Source organism: Chenopodium quinoa, unplaced genomic scaffold (assembly GCF_001683475.1).
Source record: "Chenopodium quinoa cultivar QQ74 unplaced genomic scaffold, ASM168347v1, whole genome shotgun sequence".
NCBI classification, from domain to species: Eukaryota; Viridiplantae; Streptophyta; class Magnoliopsida; order Caryophyllales; family Amaranthaceae; genus Chenopodium; species Chenopodium quinoa.
The window spans coordinates 612662-631641 of NW_018743649.1; positions in this window are offsets into that span (position 1 = coordinate 612662).

The window sequence follows — 18980 nt, forward strand, 5'->3', positions numbered from 1 at the left end:
AGAATATACTACTCGTATTTGATAGTCTTCTGCAGGAAGAAGCAAAATCTATAATAGAATCCAATAACTACCAAATTCAGAAAACAAAAGTACCTATTTTATCAAATAATAATGATATTTGGTAAGTATCATCTAAATTTTCGGACAGATCCATCATTAGGATTACTTGATTAATTGGATTCATCCCATGATAACGATATTTGGTAAGTACCATTTAAATTTACAGATAGATCCAACATTTGGATTACTTAGATAAACATCATACTTTAGATTCTTGTAATATCATATAATGAATATGAACATTACATACTACTACTAATATGTCTCAAAATATCGGTTCTTTAAGAAGGAATATAAGGGGATTAGGGTATTGGGAATTTGGGATGGAAGTGATGTATGATGGATTTTCTAAAAAAAAAATTATTTTCAATGAAAGAGATGCAAAAAAATTATTTTAAAACAGGCAGGATGAGGGACAAGTGTCCTTCCAACTTCTCGTTTAAAGTAATAGTATTGATATTGGTTTTTTTTTTTTAAGATACAAAAAAAGATTAGAAATAATCCTAAACATGTATTTAGACCAAACATGATTAGTAAATATGTAAATTCGGTCATAAGAGATGTATTAAAATTCTTTTATTTTTTTATTTTTATTTATACTTTAAATAAAGAAACCCTCACAGATGTTTTCAATCCCCTAAAAATTGTCCAATTTCATTTGTGTCTGTTCACCACTGATTTAATTTATGTTTTAATTATTAGAGTGTACCCGTGCAAAATGCACGAGATATATAAGAAAAAATATATTTAAAATATGGAAAGTTGATTTTGATGTTGTTACTTATACTTGGGCTGCAATGGTCAATTTTGGACTGGTCAGCTCGGTTGAACCCAACTTAGCTTTGCTCTAGTGAGTATTAATAATTGTATTAATAATGTGCTCACTTGTTCTTTTGTGCTGACACCTGCTCTGCATATGATATTCCCCGCTTTGCTTAGAACCTCAAAAAATAGGGTCTTACTCTTTTATGTCGGTGACCACGTAATGTAGCTAGCTGTTATGGGGTTTACTTTGTCAAAGTTATAGAGGTTACCCGTTTAGTATTATATGGGTTACTCGGTTAGTGTCATATGTGTTAGTGTCTTGCTGTAGAAGTTATATACTTTAATCTGTTGCAAATAGTTAATCGGTGAGGCCATTTGCGCAAAAACGTGTTGTACATTTTTTTTTGATGATTAGAGAAGTGGAAATTTTTTAGAGGGTAGTCGCTAAAAAATGCATATAATCAAAGGGTTGGGGATTTAGAGTTCTATAATGAATTGTTGATAAAGGAAATGTATACTCGTGCTAATGCATGACATATATTATACTATGTACCAAAAAAATACTTGTAAAACAAAGTGAAATGTTGGGGATTTTGAGTGCTATAGTGAATTGTTGATAAATGAAATGTATACTCGTGCTAATGCATGTCATATATTACACTATGTACCAAAAAAAAAACAAAAAAAAAGTGAAATGTTAGTAGTAGTTCCATGAAAGAAAAACAAAACGGAAATAGTGAATGGGAAGTTATTGATTTTTGTAAAAAAAAAAATGATAAAAAAAATAATAAATAAAGTAGGGGGATGGGTAGTTATTTCCTTAAAAAAAAAAAAATCTAAATGCATGAGAGTTGAATATTGGGATTTTGGAGTTTTCTCGTTAAAACGTCTCTTAAATTATATAAAAGATTTTTTTCGCTTTTGAAATTTTTTTTCTTAAATAGACATGTTTAAGGGTTGGGCTAGAAGAAGGGTGTTTTTTTTTTTTTTTTTTTTTTTTTTTTTTTTTGCAATAAAAAAATTATGATAAAACAAGAAAATTAAGAGGAGGACAAGTGTCCCTTTAACTTCTTGATTTAATATAATACTTGTAGTATTTATTTAAGATCATTGTACATTGTAAATGAAGAGGCAACTTTTTCATTAATTGGTTTTAGATAATTAAAAGACTGAATGGTTTCGATAAACTAATAGGTGCCTCTTCGTGCATTGCATAAGGTTTAATTCCTCTTCACACCTCTTCGTGCATTGCATAAGGTTTAATTCCGCTTTGCACCTCTTCGTGCATTCCCTTTATAAATATATCTCACTTAGATAATTTTACATCTCAAGTCTCAACTCTCAATCATTTCTATTTGTCATTATGCAAATATTTACTGTCAAATAAAAATGTCGTCCCAATCCTCATCGCTATCAGCATCATCAAACTCACCGTCAAATACTCCTTCAAATTCTTCATCACCCTCGACAGGATACACTATTCCTGAAGATCATGTTGTACATCTTGTACAATACATTGTTTCCAATGAACATGATATATACAAATTTAATCTCAAAGAAATGGACACACCACTTTGAAATTTTTTACGTGAAGTGTTGTTGTATATGGAGGATAGAATTGAAGGCTTGTTAATCCTAAGTCAAATTGATTTTCGTGTTTTGGGTTCGGTTTTTTTCAGGCTCCGAAAATGGTTACTACATAGGGATTTAAATACAAAATTGTTTGCTTGTTGGAATTCCATATCTTCAATGGAGAATATCTGTCCAAGGCCTAGTCCCCAAAACATTCATTGGGAAATGTTTGACATAATTCTTAAGGCGCAAGTAACTTGTCAGATTTGCAGAGTTCAATATGAGATGCATGCTCTATTCGCACGTTAAGGAAAAAACATCATTGCTTAGTGCTATCTTATATCTTTCCTTTTTGCACATTTAGATTAAATAATAATGTGGACATCATGTATCAAGTTATCATGTATCAATTAATAATGTGAATCTATTAGACGATGTGTTTGAAATATTTGTTAGTGTATAAGTTCATGTGTTTGTAAATTGATTTAATGTTATTGTAAATTTTCAATACTAACCATTTCTATTTTTCTATTTTTCTTTGTTATTGGTGGATCAAGATTCTTTTTGAAATTTGAGAAATCCTGGCTCATATGCCTGTGTACATACTATTTGATGCTTCTGTTCAATTCCTCTATTTACAAATAGCGTGTAAAAAAATAAAATTAAAAAATTAAAAAAAAAAATAGTCCACTAAACTCACTTTAGTAACCCTAGGCTTAGAATTGAAACCCTAAGCTTAATGCATTGCTAACATGAAGCCACTCATCTCTATGATCGAAGGGGTTAATGTAGATTGACTTGAAGATGGAAGTTGATCTAAAAAAGATTTCACATCCTTGTATCATAAAGTACTCCTTGAATCATCAAGCACAAAGTGTACTTCATGATACATAAATGTGAAATCTTATTTAGATCAAGGAACCTTTTCATGGATTCAGAGCTATAACCACAAGGCAGTTATTACCGACTTTGATCCAAGCATTTATAGAAGAGCTGATCTCCGGAGCCCGTGATGGAGGTACTGTAGGGAATATTTCAAGCCATTCCACACTTGAGCCCCACTGTTATCATACACTTAAGCATGGTGGCGTCTAAAGGGAAGGAAGCAAGAGTAAATGAGCCGCCAACAAGTTTTAGGAACTTGTGAACTGTCACACCCCTTAACGATCCAGGAGACCGTTAACTCCAATAGGTCTGGAACCATGACTGGAAGTTCGGGGATGAATGTACAAATCCAACCTAAAAGAGATTGAATCTTCCCTAAAAATAGGCCTCTACATTATTCTTCCCGTATTCATATGCGCTTTCTAACTAACATGCAATCAATAGGTTAACCCTAAACCTGTTTAATCTATGTTGGTTGAATATTAATGCACAAATAAATCTATTATTGGCGATCACTTAAATTATAATCAAATTAGCCAAATAAGATTATTAATTATCTTATTAAGCGTGATTACAAGTACAAATTCCCTTTAAACATACAGAAAAGGTGTGATCAAGCTATAACAATAATAAAAATCAAGCAACATAATAATCACAATTATAATCATAATCGAAATAACAATCATAATTAAAATAATCATATTAAAGTATAATATTAATAGCAAGATCCTAGGCATGATATAAAAAAGATTAATAACAAACCCTAGCATGTCACTAAGCATTAAAGGTCAAAGCCCTAACATGCTATTAACATGATATTAGAAAATAAATAGGAAGCATCATAATAATCATACTTGATATTAGAAATTTTAGTTATTACCCTAAACATGATACTAGGAAGCAATAAAACATCCTAACATGATACTAGGAATCAATAAAATAATCTAAGCATGATTTCTATATCAAAAGATCAATAAAACAATTAAAGAATTACTTCGATGCCTCGTATCTCTTTCTAATAACAAAATACACACGTTAGTAAATTCAAGGAAAATAATAAACAAACAATTAAATTAAATAATAATTGAGATTTGGGACCAAACCCTCAGAAATATTAAACCTTTCACGTCTAGGGCTAAGGTAACTTCGAACTTAGCTAGGTGTTTCTAGGACTAATAAGTGAGGAATTTTGAGAGAGGGAATGTTTAGAAAAAGAATAGAGAGAGAGAAAGCTCCTAGCTTTTAGAGAGAGAGAGAAAGAGAATAAAATTGTAGAATTCTGGGTGATTTGAAAACAGGGAAATACGACCCCTATTTATAGGAAAAATAGCACGAGATCAAAGAAAATCATATTCGGAATAAAATACCTCCTGTCTCCAACCATATTCGGAATAAAATACCTTCTGTCGCCAACGACAAGAGTCAGCGCCAAACGGCGAGCTCGTCGCCAGACGATATTTGCAGCACCAGGCGACGACTTTGTCGTCTCGCGCTAGTTCAAAAGTACAACGCGCTTTTACACGTGAAATTACCTTTTAATTAAACCGGTTACAGATAATTTTGCGTCCAAGATGATTTAAAATCAGATTTAATATATTTTATTCAAAATAAAACATCTTTAAAAATATAATTATTAATCCTAATCTTATTAGAAATAAGAAGAACCTTCTAGATATTCCTAGAAAACTAAAATCAATCCTAATCACTTTAGGAATAATAATTAATAGGCCTTCATCTAGATCATTGGGCCACCTTTAAAATCATTGGGCCTAATTTAATTTAATCCATAACTTCCTCATTATTCATCGGAATTGGGCTTTTAATATATCATTGGAAAGCTATTTTTGAGCCCAATCCAACTTCACTTTTATTGGACCCTTACCATGGACCAAACCAAATTAGACTGGCTATTTTTCATAAATAGAGTAAGAAAAGAAATATTTTTGAAAACAAAAAGAGAAATATTTTAATAAAAACATCCTCATCACTAGACTTTTCACACTTTCACTTTGTACGATAATCAAATGACGTGAAAGGTATTCATCATTGAGATTGGTTTTGGGGAGACACATTTGGGTGTCTACAGGTACCAAATGTTAGAAAACTTAATTTTTGTATTTTGATGATCAATTGTATGAATAACATAGTTGAGTTGAACTTGAGGGTAGTTAGCCCTTATTTTGCTGATCAAGAGAAGAAAACCCATAGTGTATCTGGTTGAGCGTAGGGTTCCTGCCTGGTTGTTGTCTTTGTGCATGATATAGCGCCTCATTGTTGCCTTTATACTTCATTTGTTTCCTCATTGTTGCCTTGATATGCAAGCCTTTATACTGGAGCTGTTGCTTCATTCTTGCCTTGATAAGCAATGAATTTCTAATATATATATATATATATATATATATATATATATATATATATATATATATATATATATATATATATATATATATATATATAATGAATAAGAATTTTCTAAAGTAACAACCTTTAACAAATTAACCCAACCAATCAACCCAATTTGATGAGACCCCATTTCTATATTTGTGAGTAACAACCTTTGTTACCATCCTTGCCCTAAAGCATAATTCTTGATAATAAGAATAGGGTCTATCTAATTGAGAATAGGGTATATCCTAATGAGAGTAGGGTTCATTTGATTGAGAGTAGTTTCACTTTGATATGCTTATGTCTGTGCTGATTTTAGTAATGATTCGTTTGATTATTGATTTTTGTTAGAATTACGGTTTTGGACTTCAATTTTTGTTGTTAATGCTTTTGAATTTCTATTTTGTGTGTTGTTTTGTCTGATTATTGGCGTATGTTAGATTTTAAGGTTTAGGGATTTTGTGGGAGTTCGAATAGTGTGATGGTTTTTAAGAAATGTACTGCTTACTTACTCATGCAAATAACAGTAAAATTATAGAGAAAGATCGATTCTTTGAATAATGTAGATAATCTGATTTTTTGCAAGTTGCAAGAAATAATAAAGATGAAAGCTTTAAGTTTGATTGATAATGGAGAAATTAAAGGGTTACAAAATATAAGTTCTTATCTTAAGGCTATTAATCTTTATGGTAGATACTATGCACATCAGTTTTACATTTATAAATAAATAGAATAAGACTAAAGTAAATATATGTGTGTGTGTGTAGTAGTTAGTAGTCAAATGCTATACGATCCAAACATAAAAGTATATTTATATTTATGGATTGCATATAAAAACAATGAGATGGTAATGTTTTAAATTTCACATCTTGGTGGTCTTGAGTTCAAACCTTATGCTAAATCATTTTGGAGTTTATTAGATGAATGATGATGACGTGGTGGCGTGTTTAGTATACTAGTAGTATGTAACGTTCATATTCATTACGAGTATATGATATTGCAAGAATCTATATGAAGTTTATCTAAGTCATCCTAAAGTTGGCTTTGTTCAGAAATGTTCACGGTACTTACCAAATACTGTAATTATTGGATGAATCCAATTAATTAAGAAAATAGTCATCTATATATTTTTTAAAAAAGGGAGTCATGTATAATACTACCAATTTTAGGTAAATAAAGGTAAGATTTGTATTTCTTAAGTGAAATACAGATTCTACCAATTTCTGTGTTGGTAATTTCCCTTAACGTAAAGAATGTACCATATATGAGTTGGAGTTTGAGAATAAGCAATTGTATCGTAGGACAAAAAAAATGGGAGTCATTTATATTATGTACACAATTTAAGGTAAATAAAGGTAAGATTTGTATTTCTTCAGTAAAATACAAATTCTACCAATTTCTGTGTTGGTAATTGCCCTTAACCTAATGAATGTAAAATGATATATGAGTTGAAGTTTGACAAAAAAAAAAAATTCAAATCTTGCAATGGAAGAAGGATATTTTAGAGGAATTGAAGATGTTAAATAAAAATGTTTACTTCTAAATGTTTACAAATGTACGTAGTAAACCTAACTAAGGAGGAAAGTTGTACTCCATCAAAACATCGGATCAAATGAATTATTCATACAAACTAATTACAATATATTGAAATTTTGTTTTCATAGCTGTAGATGGTGGATTTCCGGGGATTCTTTTTGAGTTATCAAACTTGAATATTTTGTGTAATCCACAATATCGGATCAAATGAATCTTCATACAAACTAATTACAATGTAAACCGAATTCGGTTTTAGGAACGCTTTTTAATATATAAGTATACATAATTACTGCATACTTTTAAGTTTCCTGTTGTATATGCATGTAGATCTTAAATTTTCTAGCCAAAGTTTTGGGGGTAGACAAATAACTAAATTACACAAAATTCGAAAGTGTAGTTCTTTTATCACATCTCAAAATTATTGGGTAACGCGTTGTAGGTTATTGATTGTGTACTCCGTCATAAGTGACAAGGCTATGCGTTGCCACTGGATGTTATTCACGTGCAAGATAGCGTTGTTATATTATATGTTAGTGGAAAGGGCATATTAACGGTATAGCAACATGGTAGTTGTTTCTACGTCATTGACATTGGTAATCTTATAAGCCATGACTTACGTATAGTAAAAGTACATGTTCGCAATTATTACGTGTCACATGCCCCTACGACATAAGTACACATGTTGCGTGCAGCGTCGAGGTTATAGTGTGTGTGTACATATATATATATATATATAGTGCATTCACCTATACACATACGTGTATATGTTGTATACGTTAATAGAAATATGTAATATAAAGTTCAAGTTTATCGGAAACATGCGTGTCATTGATTTTATTACAGTGATAAAATATAAGTTACTGATGTCATTCTCATTTTAATGACCACACCACTAATATATTCTGGTAACTACCACTTTTGCTTGTGGATAGTACCTACATATTGTGGTATTAGCAAAAGCCTTGTACGCTATTGTATATATCCACGTAGTTTATACTTATCTCGTTTTTTATTACTTGACACGTATTCCTTTTTAGGAGGGTTTTATTTATTTATTTATTTATTTATTGACACGTTTCCTTTTTGGGTAAGTTTTACACCTTGATTTTTAAGTGTACCCAACTTGCTTTATCATTCTCTCTCACTCTCTCTCCCCTCCTTAATATGCGTGCTTAAATTGAACGAGTCAACTAAATAGAAACGGAGGAAGTGTATTCCTTTGGCCCACCCACCCCATCACATTGACCAATTTTCTATACTTGGCGGAAAGGGAAACATATGAATTAAGGGCTTGAATCAAACATAAACCGAATTATAGAGAAGTAAATGAAGTTAACGGGCTAAGAGTGGGGTAGAGTTGAGAAATACACAATATTCACATTAAACAAAAAGCAAATAAAAAAATACTCCACCCCTTAGCCTACCTCGGCCCCCCTCTAATTCACCAGTAACTAGTCGGTCCGGTTTATGGAGAGAATCTGAACCCTTGAAGTAAGCCTATAACCTACTGACATAATTGTTATACAAATCGACAATTGAAAACGTATAGGAAGGAAGATTGCCTACAGCATAAACTCTCGTTATGTGGACACATTATGTTTTTATCATAAAACCTACTGATCATCAGTTCTTCTTTTTGGCATTGTAGAGCACCATAGAACGTCAGTAAGCTGAGAGCTCGGTATTTCCTACCAACACGAGCAACCGGATGGTTTGAGGAGGAGGATTACCCATTCGCATAGGCGTTGGCAGCTCAATTTCAGACTGTACGTGTAGTAGCCCCAGAAATAGAGGTGTGAAGCATGTTACTTCCATCTTCACGTACTGAAATTACCGTGCTAGCATCTGTATGTACAGTTGAATCACCACCAAACATAGAGAGCCCTTTGTTTCTCTGGGAAGCATATCATACCATGAAAAGTCTTCCTAAATCTCACGAGGAGTAAATGTTGCATGCCTTGTAATTCATTCCCATCTGAGACAACAAGCCAAAACGAAGCAAAAGGTAAAAAAATATAGTACAAGGTATGGAAACCTGCAAGCCTAAAGTGTGATGACTTATGTTGCTGGGGTAATGAAAGGAATGGTGTCCTTCGAATAAGTTTATTATTCTGATAGCGGGTTCAGAATTATTAGAAAGCTAATATATTCAGTAAGGTCAAGTGATCGGAATGCCTGGGTGGAGGTCGCTTCCGATCAGTAATATTAATATAATTAATATTACAGCTTAATCTTGACTGAACCCTTCGGGTCACACCCAAGAAAAATATACGAACCGACTCGACGAATTAATTCAAAAGAAATTAATTCGTCGCCCGAGTGTTAAATATTTAGAAGTCGGTAATTTGAGCTTGGAGCGTTGAAACCGATCGTCGGAAGTCGAGTCTAAAATAATAAAAAGACGAGACGCGCAAAATAATAATAAATCGACCATATTCCCAAAATACCCCTAGCATCGGAGTGCCCCGAGCATCCGAATGCTAGGGGCAAAAATGTCCAAGCATAGGTGGCTAGCAAGCGCACCAAGCCGAGCCTAGCATGGCTGGCTAGGTGCGTGCTAGCGCACCGTGCTAGCAGCCATGCACAGCAGCAGCTAGCAGCCGCGTGCACGTGGTTCGTGCAGCAGCTAGCTGCCGCAAGCTAGGCACCACACTCAGCAGCAAGCTCGCACCAAGTGTGTGGCTTGCGCGCACAACAACAACCCGCATCTTGGTGCGGGGCTGGGCTCGGGCTGGGCTCGTGGATGGGCCATAGGGCCGGTCACTATGGAGAAGCTTGAGGAATATGGGAGCAAGTGGGCAAGGACGTGGCACAAGGAGAGTATTGAGTGGGGAGCAAGTATGGTCCCCTACTTTCCATGTGGTCATCACCAACCCATTTCACATGGTAATGCCACTTGTAGATTTATTATTAGTTTGCAATTTTAATTTAATTTAGCTTTAAATTAATTTGTGGAATTTCATGATCCCACATTAATGGGGTAGAAATTCCCACTCATACTTTCCTCTATAAATACCAACCTTGGGATTTAGAGTAAAGTGCTTGAGTGGGAGTTAGAAAGAGCATTCCATATTTTGGAAAAACTCTTAAACTCCATTAACACTTGGGTTTTGGTCGGACCTTGCTAACTCCAAGGTAGCGGACCTAAAAAGTCGTGTTCGTCCTTTGTGGGTGGATACCGTTGGAGGCACGTCATTTGCGTTGCTCAAGGCTTTCAAGTAAGAGCCCGTTTTGAGAGGGCGAAGCTCGCTTCAAGGGTATGATTCATTCTTCCTTTTCTTGTGCTTATTTATTTATGCTTTATGGTTTTATTAATAACGAGTGGTTCCTTGGGTCGGGGTTGTTTCCGTGGTGAGTCGGACTCACCAAACCCCAACAGTGGTATCGGAGCCCCGCTCGTTTATTTTTATAATCATGTTTTTCAAGGTTTATTTTGGCTTATTTTTTTGGTTTAAGTTGCTAATTAGATTAGTAGCTCGGTTGTCTTTATTTTAATCCCGTTCTTAATGTCGAATTTGGCCCAGAACCCAGATTTTCGCCCAAAAATAGTGAATTTTGGGTGGAAAAGGTGTTCTGGAAAGGTTTTTACCCCAAAGGACCTGTGATTTTAGCCAAATTCTGACCAGAAATGCCTTTTTCGAGGGATTTTTCTTTTTTGACGAAAAGTTTTAAGTCTTTCTAACCTTGAAATTAATGGCATAACTTGTTCATTATGTAGTTGATTATTTGCATTATTTTCTGCATTTTTAAGTCCCCTTAAAGCACACTTACTTGGTAGTATTTGATGCTTAAAGGTTGATTTATTTTCACATAATTGCAAACTAATTGCTTTTTATTGTGAAAATTTTTGTTTTGAGGCTTCCTAAGTGTTAAAGATTCAATCATTATTTGTGATAAGTGATTGAAACTTTAAAAACCACTAAATTCCATGTTATTTTGTGTTAAACTTTGTTGTTTTAATCATTTAGAGTTGATTGGAAACATAAAGTTTCAATTTTTGTGATAGAAATTTGGTTATCTTCATGTTGGAAGATATGATTTTCAAGGATTCACAAAATTTAGATGTTGAAATTTTCATTTAAACATTACAGTTCATATTTTTCCAACTTCCCCTTACTTTGTCAAATTGCCTTAACTTTGTTATTGCACCAAGCTAAACCAATTTAATTAAGAATGGTTCTTGGAATTATTTTGGTTATTTGCACTTTGAAATTTTATTAAGTTAGACTTGTTTAAAATTTTATTTTTTTGCTCATTGAGTTAGTTCTAAAATTAATTTAGAATTAATTAATTTGTCTCGCGAAATGGGATCAAATCCCGAGGCCATGGCACGCAAAACGAGGCAAAGAACCACCCTTGGCTAGCTGGGCTGCATAGCAGCCCGCATGTGGCTGCCAAGGTGGTTGCCCCGCCTTGCATGCGGCCACACGCGCGACAACAATACACAGCCGCAGGAGCCACGCACCAGCAGCCATGGCTATGCGTGCGACAGTGACAGCAGCCCATGGCTGCTTGACACGGGCCGTGTGTGTGGAGTTTTTTTTTGTGTGTGCATATGCTTGGTGCGGTGAGGTGAATAGCCGTAGTATGCTTGGTTTGCATGAGCCGCGATTATTCGAGTTTCCTTGGCAAAACGCTTAAAGCGAAAGCCACTTGAAATGAGGTTGGCTTAATATTGCTTATTTTGCCGTTTTATTTATTTTAATTAATTTTGTTTATTTTAATTAAAATTTTGGGAGGCTAGGCCTCCGTTTTGAGCGGCATTGGCAAAATTTTATTTTGACAAGTTTGGGTGCTACCGACTTAATTAATTGGATTAATTAAGGGAAATGCGGAATTTAGTGGGAGCTTCAATTAATTAATGACGTCAAATTACATAATCAGTTAAACAACTTTGACTAGTTTTAATTAGACGTGTTAATCGGATTAACCACCTAGATTAGTAACTAGTGCGCGCGTTGTTTAAATGCATTTTACTTGTTTGATATTGTAAATTGCATGGGCCATTCACAAATAGTGAATGGATGAATGGAATATATATTCTCTCTCACAAGTTTTATGAAATGGCAATTAGTGGGACCCGATTAGGATGGAAAATACGGACTACGTGCCGTTATGTATTTTTGTAAATGTAAATACGGTCTACGCACCGTTAAGTATTTTTGTACCTTAATATTTAGATTATTCCTAGTAGTTATCACTAGTATTTGCATAGTTTGGTTAAGTCTTGAAGACGGCGTATCTTGGAAGACAAAGCCTTGAATTGCAAATGAAGACCTTTTGAAGATTTAAAGAATTCAAGGGGTCATGCTAGTTGCCAATATGCATCTATAATTTTGCTTTATATTTTATGCTTATATATACATGTGAATTATTCGTTAGATGCATGTTTAGGTTTTCTTTATGTTGCGATGATTAGTTAATTTCACTTAAATCAACCAACATAGAAATCCTAGGTCCCTAATAATATTGAGTCAAACTTGTCTTTCCAAAACAACACTTACCAGCCGAACGAGGGTGATGGTAGGCTACGCCAAAGCGAGGTGCCATCACTTCTCCAAGGCTCATAAGGCACACCGGGTGTGCACGTTGGTTTTGGTTTAACTCATCGGTATGAGTGAGGAGTCCTCACATACCGTGGCAAAAGAGATACATCGTCAAAGATGCATTAGATGCGAAGATTGTCTAACCAAGAGTGGCTTAGAGCCATTAGCAAGGCAATGCTTACCCTAGAAGATTGAGTGTTAAGACAAGACAAAGCATGCTTAACCACTCTTTGTTTCTTCGGATCTTGGAATCGCCTTATTTTCAAAAAATAGGGACAATTTTACGTGTAAATAAGACGTTAAATAAGTATTGAAAATTTGCATGAATAATATTCAATATTATTTAAGTAATTTTGAATGGTTTTTCATTAAAATTATTTCAATTGTAGAATCATGTCTTCAACGTCAAACAACCAGTTTTCATTACGCTCAATTCTCGACAAGGAGAAGTTGAGTGGTACCAATTTCCTTGATTGGCAAAGGAATTTGCGCATCGTTCTTATGCAAGAACAGAAAGAGTATGTCCTTGATGAGGAAATGCCCGAGGCTCCCAATGAGGAGGTAACTCAAGCAGCCCTTAACCGATGGCAAGTAGCCGATCGGGATGTCAAGTGCGTAATGCTAGCCACTATGTCTCCTGAACTTCAGAAAACCTTCTTCGAGAAGGAATCGGCCTATGAGATCATTTCTGAGTTACAGAATATGTTTCAAGAACAGGCTTGAACTGAAAGGTTTGAAACCCACAGGCAGATCCTTGAGACTAAGCTCAAGAAAGGAGAGCCAGTCAGCCCACATGTGCTCAAAATGATCGGATTATTTGAGAAAATGGGAAGGCTTGATGCGGGGTATTCAACTGAAATGGCTATTGACATCATTCTCCATTCCCTTCACAAAGGCTATGACCAGTTCAAGATGAACTACAACATGCATAGCATGGAGAAAACCCTCACCGAGCTTCATGGGATGTTGAAGCAAGCTCAGCAGACGCTCAAGGATGAGGGAAGGCATGATATGCTAATGATTAAGAAGGGCAAGCCATTCAAAAGGGCTAGCAAAAAGAAGAAGGGCTTCAAGGGGAAAGGAAAGAAGAACTTTCCGCCTAAGCCGAAAGCTACCAAAGACAACAAGGAGAAAAAGGTAGCATCTTCTAAGTCTGATTCCGAATGCTTCTATTGTAAGAAGAAGGGACATTGGAAGAGAGACTGCCTCAAATTCAAGGAAGATAAGAAGAACGAAACCGTTGCTTCTACATCAGGTATTTACGTTATAGACTTTAACTTCACTAGCTCGGCTTCATGGGTAGATACCGGATGTGGCTCACACCTTTGTTCCGATTCACAGGCACTAAGGAAAACTAGGAGGCTAGCGAAGGGAGAGATCGAGCTCCGGGTAGGAAATGGAGCAAGGATTGGTGCTATATCCGTAGGATCTCTTAGTTTGTCTTTGCCCACGGGGCTAGTTTTGGAACTTGACAATGTTTATTGTGTTCCCAACATTACCAAAAACAACATTTCAATTTTGGCGTTGGACGCCAAAGGTTTTGAATTTTGAGTTAAGGACCAATCATGTTCATTTTATCTCGATAATGTTTTATATGGTACGGCACATTCAGAAAATGGTCTTTATGTGTTATCTCTAGACAAAGAAATTTATAATGTTAATAATCCTGCAAAGAAAGCTAAGACTACACCGTCTAGTAAAACTTACTTGTGGCATTGTCGTCTTGGCCACATTAACATCAAACGCATCAAGAAGCTTCTTCAAGAAGGTATTCTTGACTCATTTGATTTAGAATCCTTTGAGAACTGCGAAGGATGTTTATTAGGCAAGATGATAAAGCAACCATTCTCCAAGTTGGGAGAAAGGGTCGGTGACTTGTTGGGACTAATACACACCGATGTATGTGGGCCAATGAGTACACCCGCAAGGAGTGGTTATCGGTATTTCATAACCTTCACGGACGACTATAGTAGATCTGGTTATGTCTATCTAATGTCGCACAAATCTGAATCGTTTGATAAATTCAAGGAATTTCAGAACGAAGTTGAAAACCAACTCGGCAAGAAAATCAAAGCGCTTCGATCGGATCAAGGTGGCGAATATTTGAGCCAAGAATTCGATGACCATCTGAAAGAACATGGAATAATTTCAGAGTTGACACCTCCGGGAACTCCTCAATGGAATGGAGTATCTGAAAGGAGGAATCGAACCCTGTTAGACATGGTCCGATCGACTATGGGTCTTAGTGAACTTCCAATCTCTTTCTGGGGACATGCACTTTTAAATGCGGCACTTACACTGAATCGTGCTCCGTCAAAGGCAGTGGAAAAGACTTCATATGAATTATGGACAAATAAACCTCCAAGGTTGTCTTTTCTCAAGATTTGGGGATGCGAAGCATATGTCAAAAAACTCATTTCTGACAAACTTCATCCGAAATCTGACAAGGTTTACTTTGTGGGTTATCCAAAAGAAACCAAAGGGTATTACTTCTACAACAAATCCGAGAACAAAGTGTTTGTTGCTCGTGATGGTGTCTTTTTGGAGAAGGAGCATCTCTCCAAAATGACAAGTGGGAGGAAAATCGAACTCGACAAAGTTTGAGAGGACGAGCAACAAGGACAAGTTGACAATTAAAGGGCTCACGAAGCATCTATTGACATTGGTCAAAGTCAAAATATGCAAAGTCAAACCGACAATGCAAATGCTCAGTCCATTACCCTACGTAGGTCAACTCGACCAAGATCTCAACCTGACAGATATCTCGGTATTGTATTAACTGAAGATCAGGACATCCTAGTAGTGGATGGAGATGAGCCGGCAACCTACAAGCAAGCTATGACGAGCCCCGACTCTGCAAAATGGCAAGAGGCCATGAAATCCGAAATGGACTCCATGTTTGAAAATCAATTATGGGACTTGGTTGATTTACCCGTAGGTTACACACCTATCGGATGTAAATGGATTTTCAAGATGAAAACCAACAAAGATGGAAATGTATTCATTTACAAAGCAAGGCTGGTAGCAAAAGGTTACAGGCAAACTCACGGCGTTGATTATGATGGAACCTTTTCTCTAGTAGCTATGCTTAAGTCCGTTCGAATTCTTCTAGCGATTGCTGCATATTACAATTATGAAATATGGCAGATGGACGTCAAAACCGCCTTCCTCAATGGAATTTTGGAAGAAACTGTGTACATGACACAGCCTGAAGGTTTTGTCAACCAGAACAATCCTAAGAAGGTATGCAAGCTTAAGAAGTCCATTTATGGATTAAAGCAAGCAAGCAGAAGTTGGAATCTGCTATTTGATGAAGCCATCAGTAAGTTTGGTTTTATCAAGAATCCAGACGAGTCTTGTGTTTACAAGAAGGTCAATGGGAGTGACATCGCCTTCCTAGTCTTATATGTCAATGACATTTTTCTCATTGGAAATAACATTCCGTTGTTAGAGTCTGTAAAGGCTTGGCTTAGGAAATGTTTTTCAATGAAAGACTTGGGAGAGGCTCAGTACATACTAGGCATCAAGATCTATAGGGATAGATCAAAGAGGATGATAGGAATGAGTCAATGTACTTACATCGATAAGGTACTAGCTCGATTCCAAATGGAAGGAGCCAAGAGAGGGAACCTACCCATGTCACATGGCATAACCTTAAGCAAGAAGCAGTGTCCAAAGACACCTGATGAGCGAGAAAGGATGAGTCGTATTCCATATGCTTCGCTTATTGGATCGATCATGTATGCCATGATATGTACTAGGCCGGATGTATCGTATGCCTTGAGTGCTACGAGCCGATACCAATTAGACCCAGGAGAGGTGCATTGGACAGCGGCCAAGAATATTTTGAAGTACTTGAAAAGGAATAAGGATAAATTCCTGGTCTATGGCGGTAAAGATGAATTGGTTGTTGAAGGATATACTGATGCAAGCTTCCAGACAGACAGAGACGACTCCAAGTCACAACCCGGATACATATTATGTCTCAATGGAGGAGCGTTTAGTTGGAAGAGTTCAAAGCAAATCACAACCGCTGATTCTACAACTGAAGCCGAGTACTTGGCAGCGTCTGAGGCAGCCAAGGAGGCAGTTTGGATTCGCAAGTTCATTGATGAACTAGGTGTTGTACCCTCCATCAAGGGTCCAATAGACCTCCATTGTGACAACAATGGAGCTATTGCTCAGGCTAGAGAGCCACGAGAACATCAGAAGGTCAAACATATCAAGAGGTGATTTCACATGATTCGATAATGGAAGACAAAGGGTGAAATCAGAATTTGCAAAGTGGGAACGGATGACAATGTAGCCGATCCACTTACTAAACTCTTGTCTCAAGTGAAGCACAACAAACACATTGAGGCAATGGGAATCAAGCATGTCGCGAACTGGCTTTGATTTCCATATTATAGTGTTTTAATTAAATTTTGGACAATGTTAATGTAAAGCACTATGATGAACCATTCAGTTTTTGGAGTAATTAAAATTTTTCATGCAATTTAATTCACTCCGTCTCTATTTAATTGTGGTTTAGAATTAAATAATGAGTCCATTCGATTTTAATAAATATTCAAAATAGGGTATCAAGTCAATGTCTTGGATAAAGAAACACCTATTAAGTGAAAATTGAATATTTTAATCGAAAATTATCCCTAATCAAGGTCATATTTTTTGTGGACGATTAATGACCATTAGAGATTAGTGTGTACTATGATTTATAGCACCGTTTCTTGTGCTATGAGGATATAAATCTTTTGCAGAAGGTATTGGTTTAGAACCATACTGGATCGACCTATGAGAATACTTTAAGAGATTTAAAATCGTCATAAGTATTTTTCTCATTATTACTATCGGAACTCTTTTCCTTGACCATGAGTAGTGGGAGGTCTCTTGTTTGAGTACTAGTCCGCTTTGGTATCTGGCAAACGTCTGCCGTAACTGGGGATTATAACGACAGATATCGGGCGGCTAGGTCCTCTTAGTAAGAGAAGATACATTACAAGACTGGAAATGTCCCCCTAATAACAATAGGGAACATGTCTTGTTGTTTACAAGGCCTCTCAAAGAGCGAGACTGTGAAAATGCATGGTCGTGCTCAGATGGATTTTAGAAATCATCTGCTTATTAACAGTCAAACTCGGATTTTGAGAAACACTTCTGGACGTAACAGAGATGACGAGTAATCTTACTCTGTAGTTCATTAAGAGACATGAAGAGACATAGGAAAGGGGTTATACAGTAAATGCACACTTGTCTAGAAGGACAAGTGGGAGATTGAAAGGAATGGTGTCGAACAAGTGTATTATTCTGATAGCGGGTTCAGAATTATTAGAAAGCTAATATATTCAGTAAGGTCAAGTGATCGGAATGCTTGGGTGGAGGCCGCTTCCGATTAGTAATATTAATATAATTAATATTACAGCTTAATCTTGACTGAACCCTTCGGGTCACACCCAAGAAAAATATACGAACTGACTCGATGAATTAATTCGGAAGAAATTAATTCGTCGCCCGAGTGTTAAATATTTAGACGTCGGTAATTCGATCTTGGTGCGTCGAAACCGATCGTCGGAAGTCGAGTCAAAAATAATAAAAAGACGAGACACGCAAAATAATAATAAATCGACCATATTCCCAAAATACCCCTAGCATCGGAGTGCCCCGAGCATCTGAATGCTAGGGGAAAAAATGTCCAAGCATAGGTGGCTAGCAAGCGCACCAAGCCGAGCCTAGCATGGCTGGCTAGGTGAATGCTAGCGCACCGTGCTAGCAGCCACGCACAGCAGCAGCTAGCATCCGCGTGCTCGTGGTGCGTGCAGCAGCTAGCTACCGCAAGCTACGCGTGCTAGCAGCGCACGCACTAGTAGCCACGCTCAGCAGCAAGCCCGCACCAAGTGCGTGGCTTGCGCGCACAGCAGCAGCCCGCATCTTGGTGCGGGCTAGGCTCGTGGCTGGGCCATAGTGCCGGTCAGTATTGGGAAGCTTGAGGAATATGGGAGCAAGTGGGTAAGGACATGTGGCACAAGGAGAGTATTGAGTGGGGAGCAAGTATGGTCCCCTACTCTCCATGTGGTCCTCACCAACCCATTTCACATGGTAACGCCACTTGTAGATTTATTATTAGTTTGCAATTTTAATTTAATTTAGCTTTAAATTAATTTTTGGAATTTCATGATCTCACATTGATGGGATAGAAATTCCCACTCATACTTTCCTCTATAAATACCAACCTTG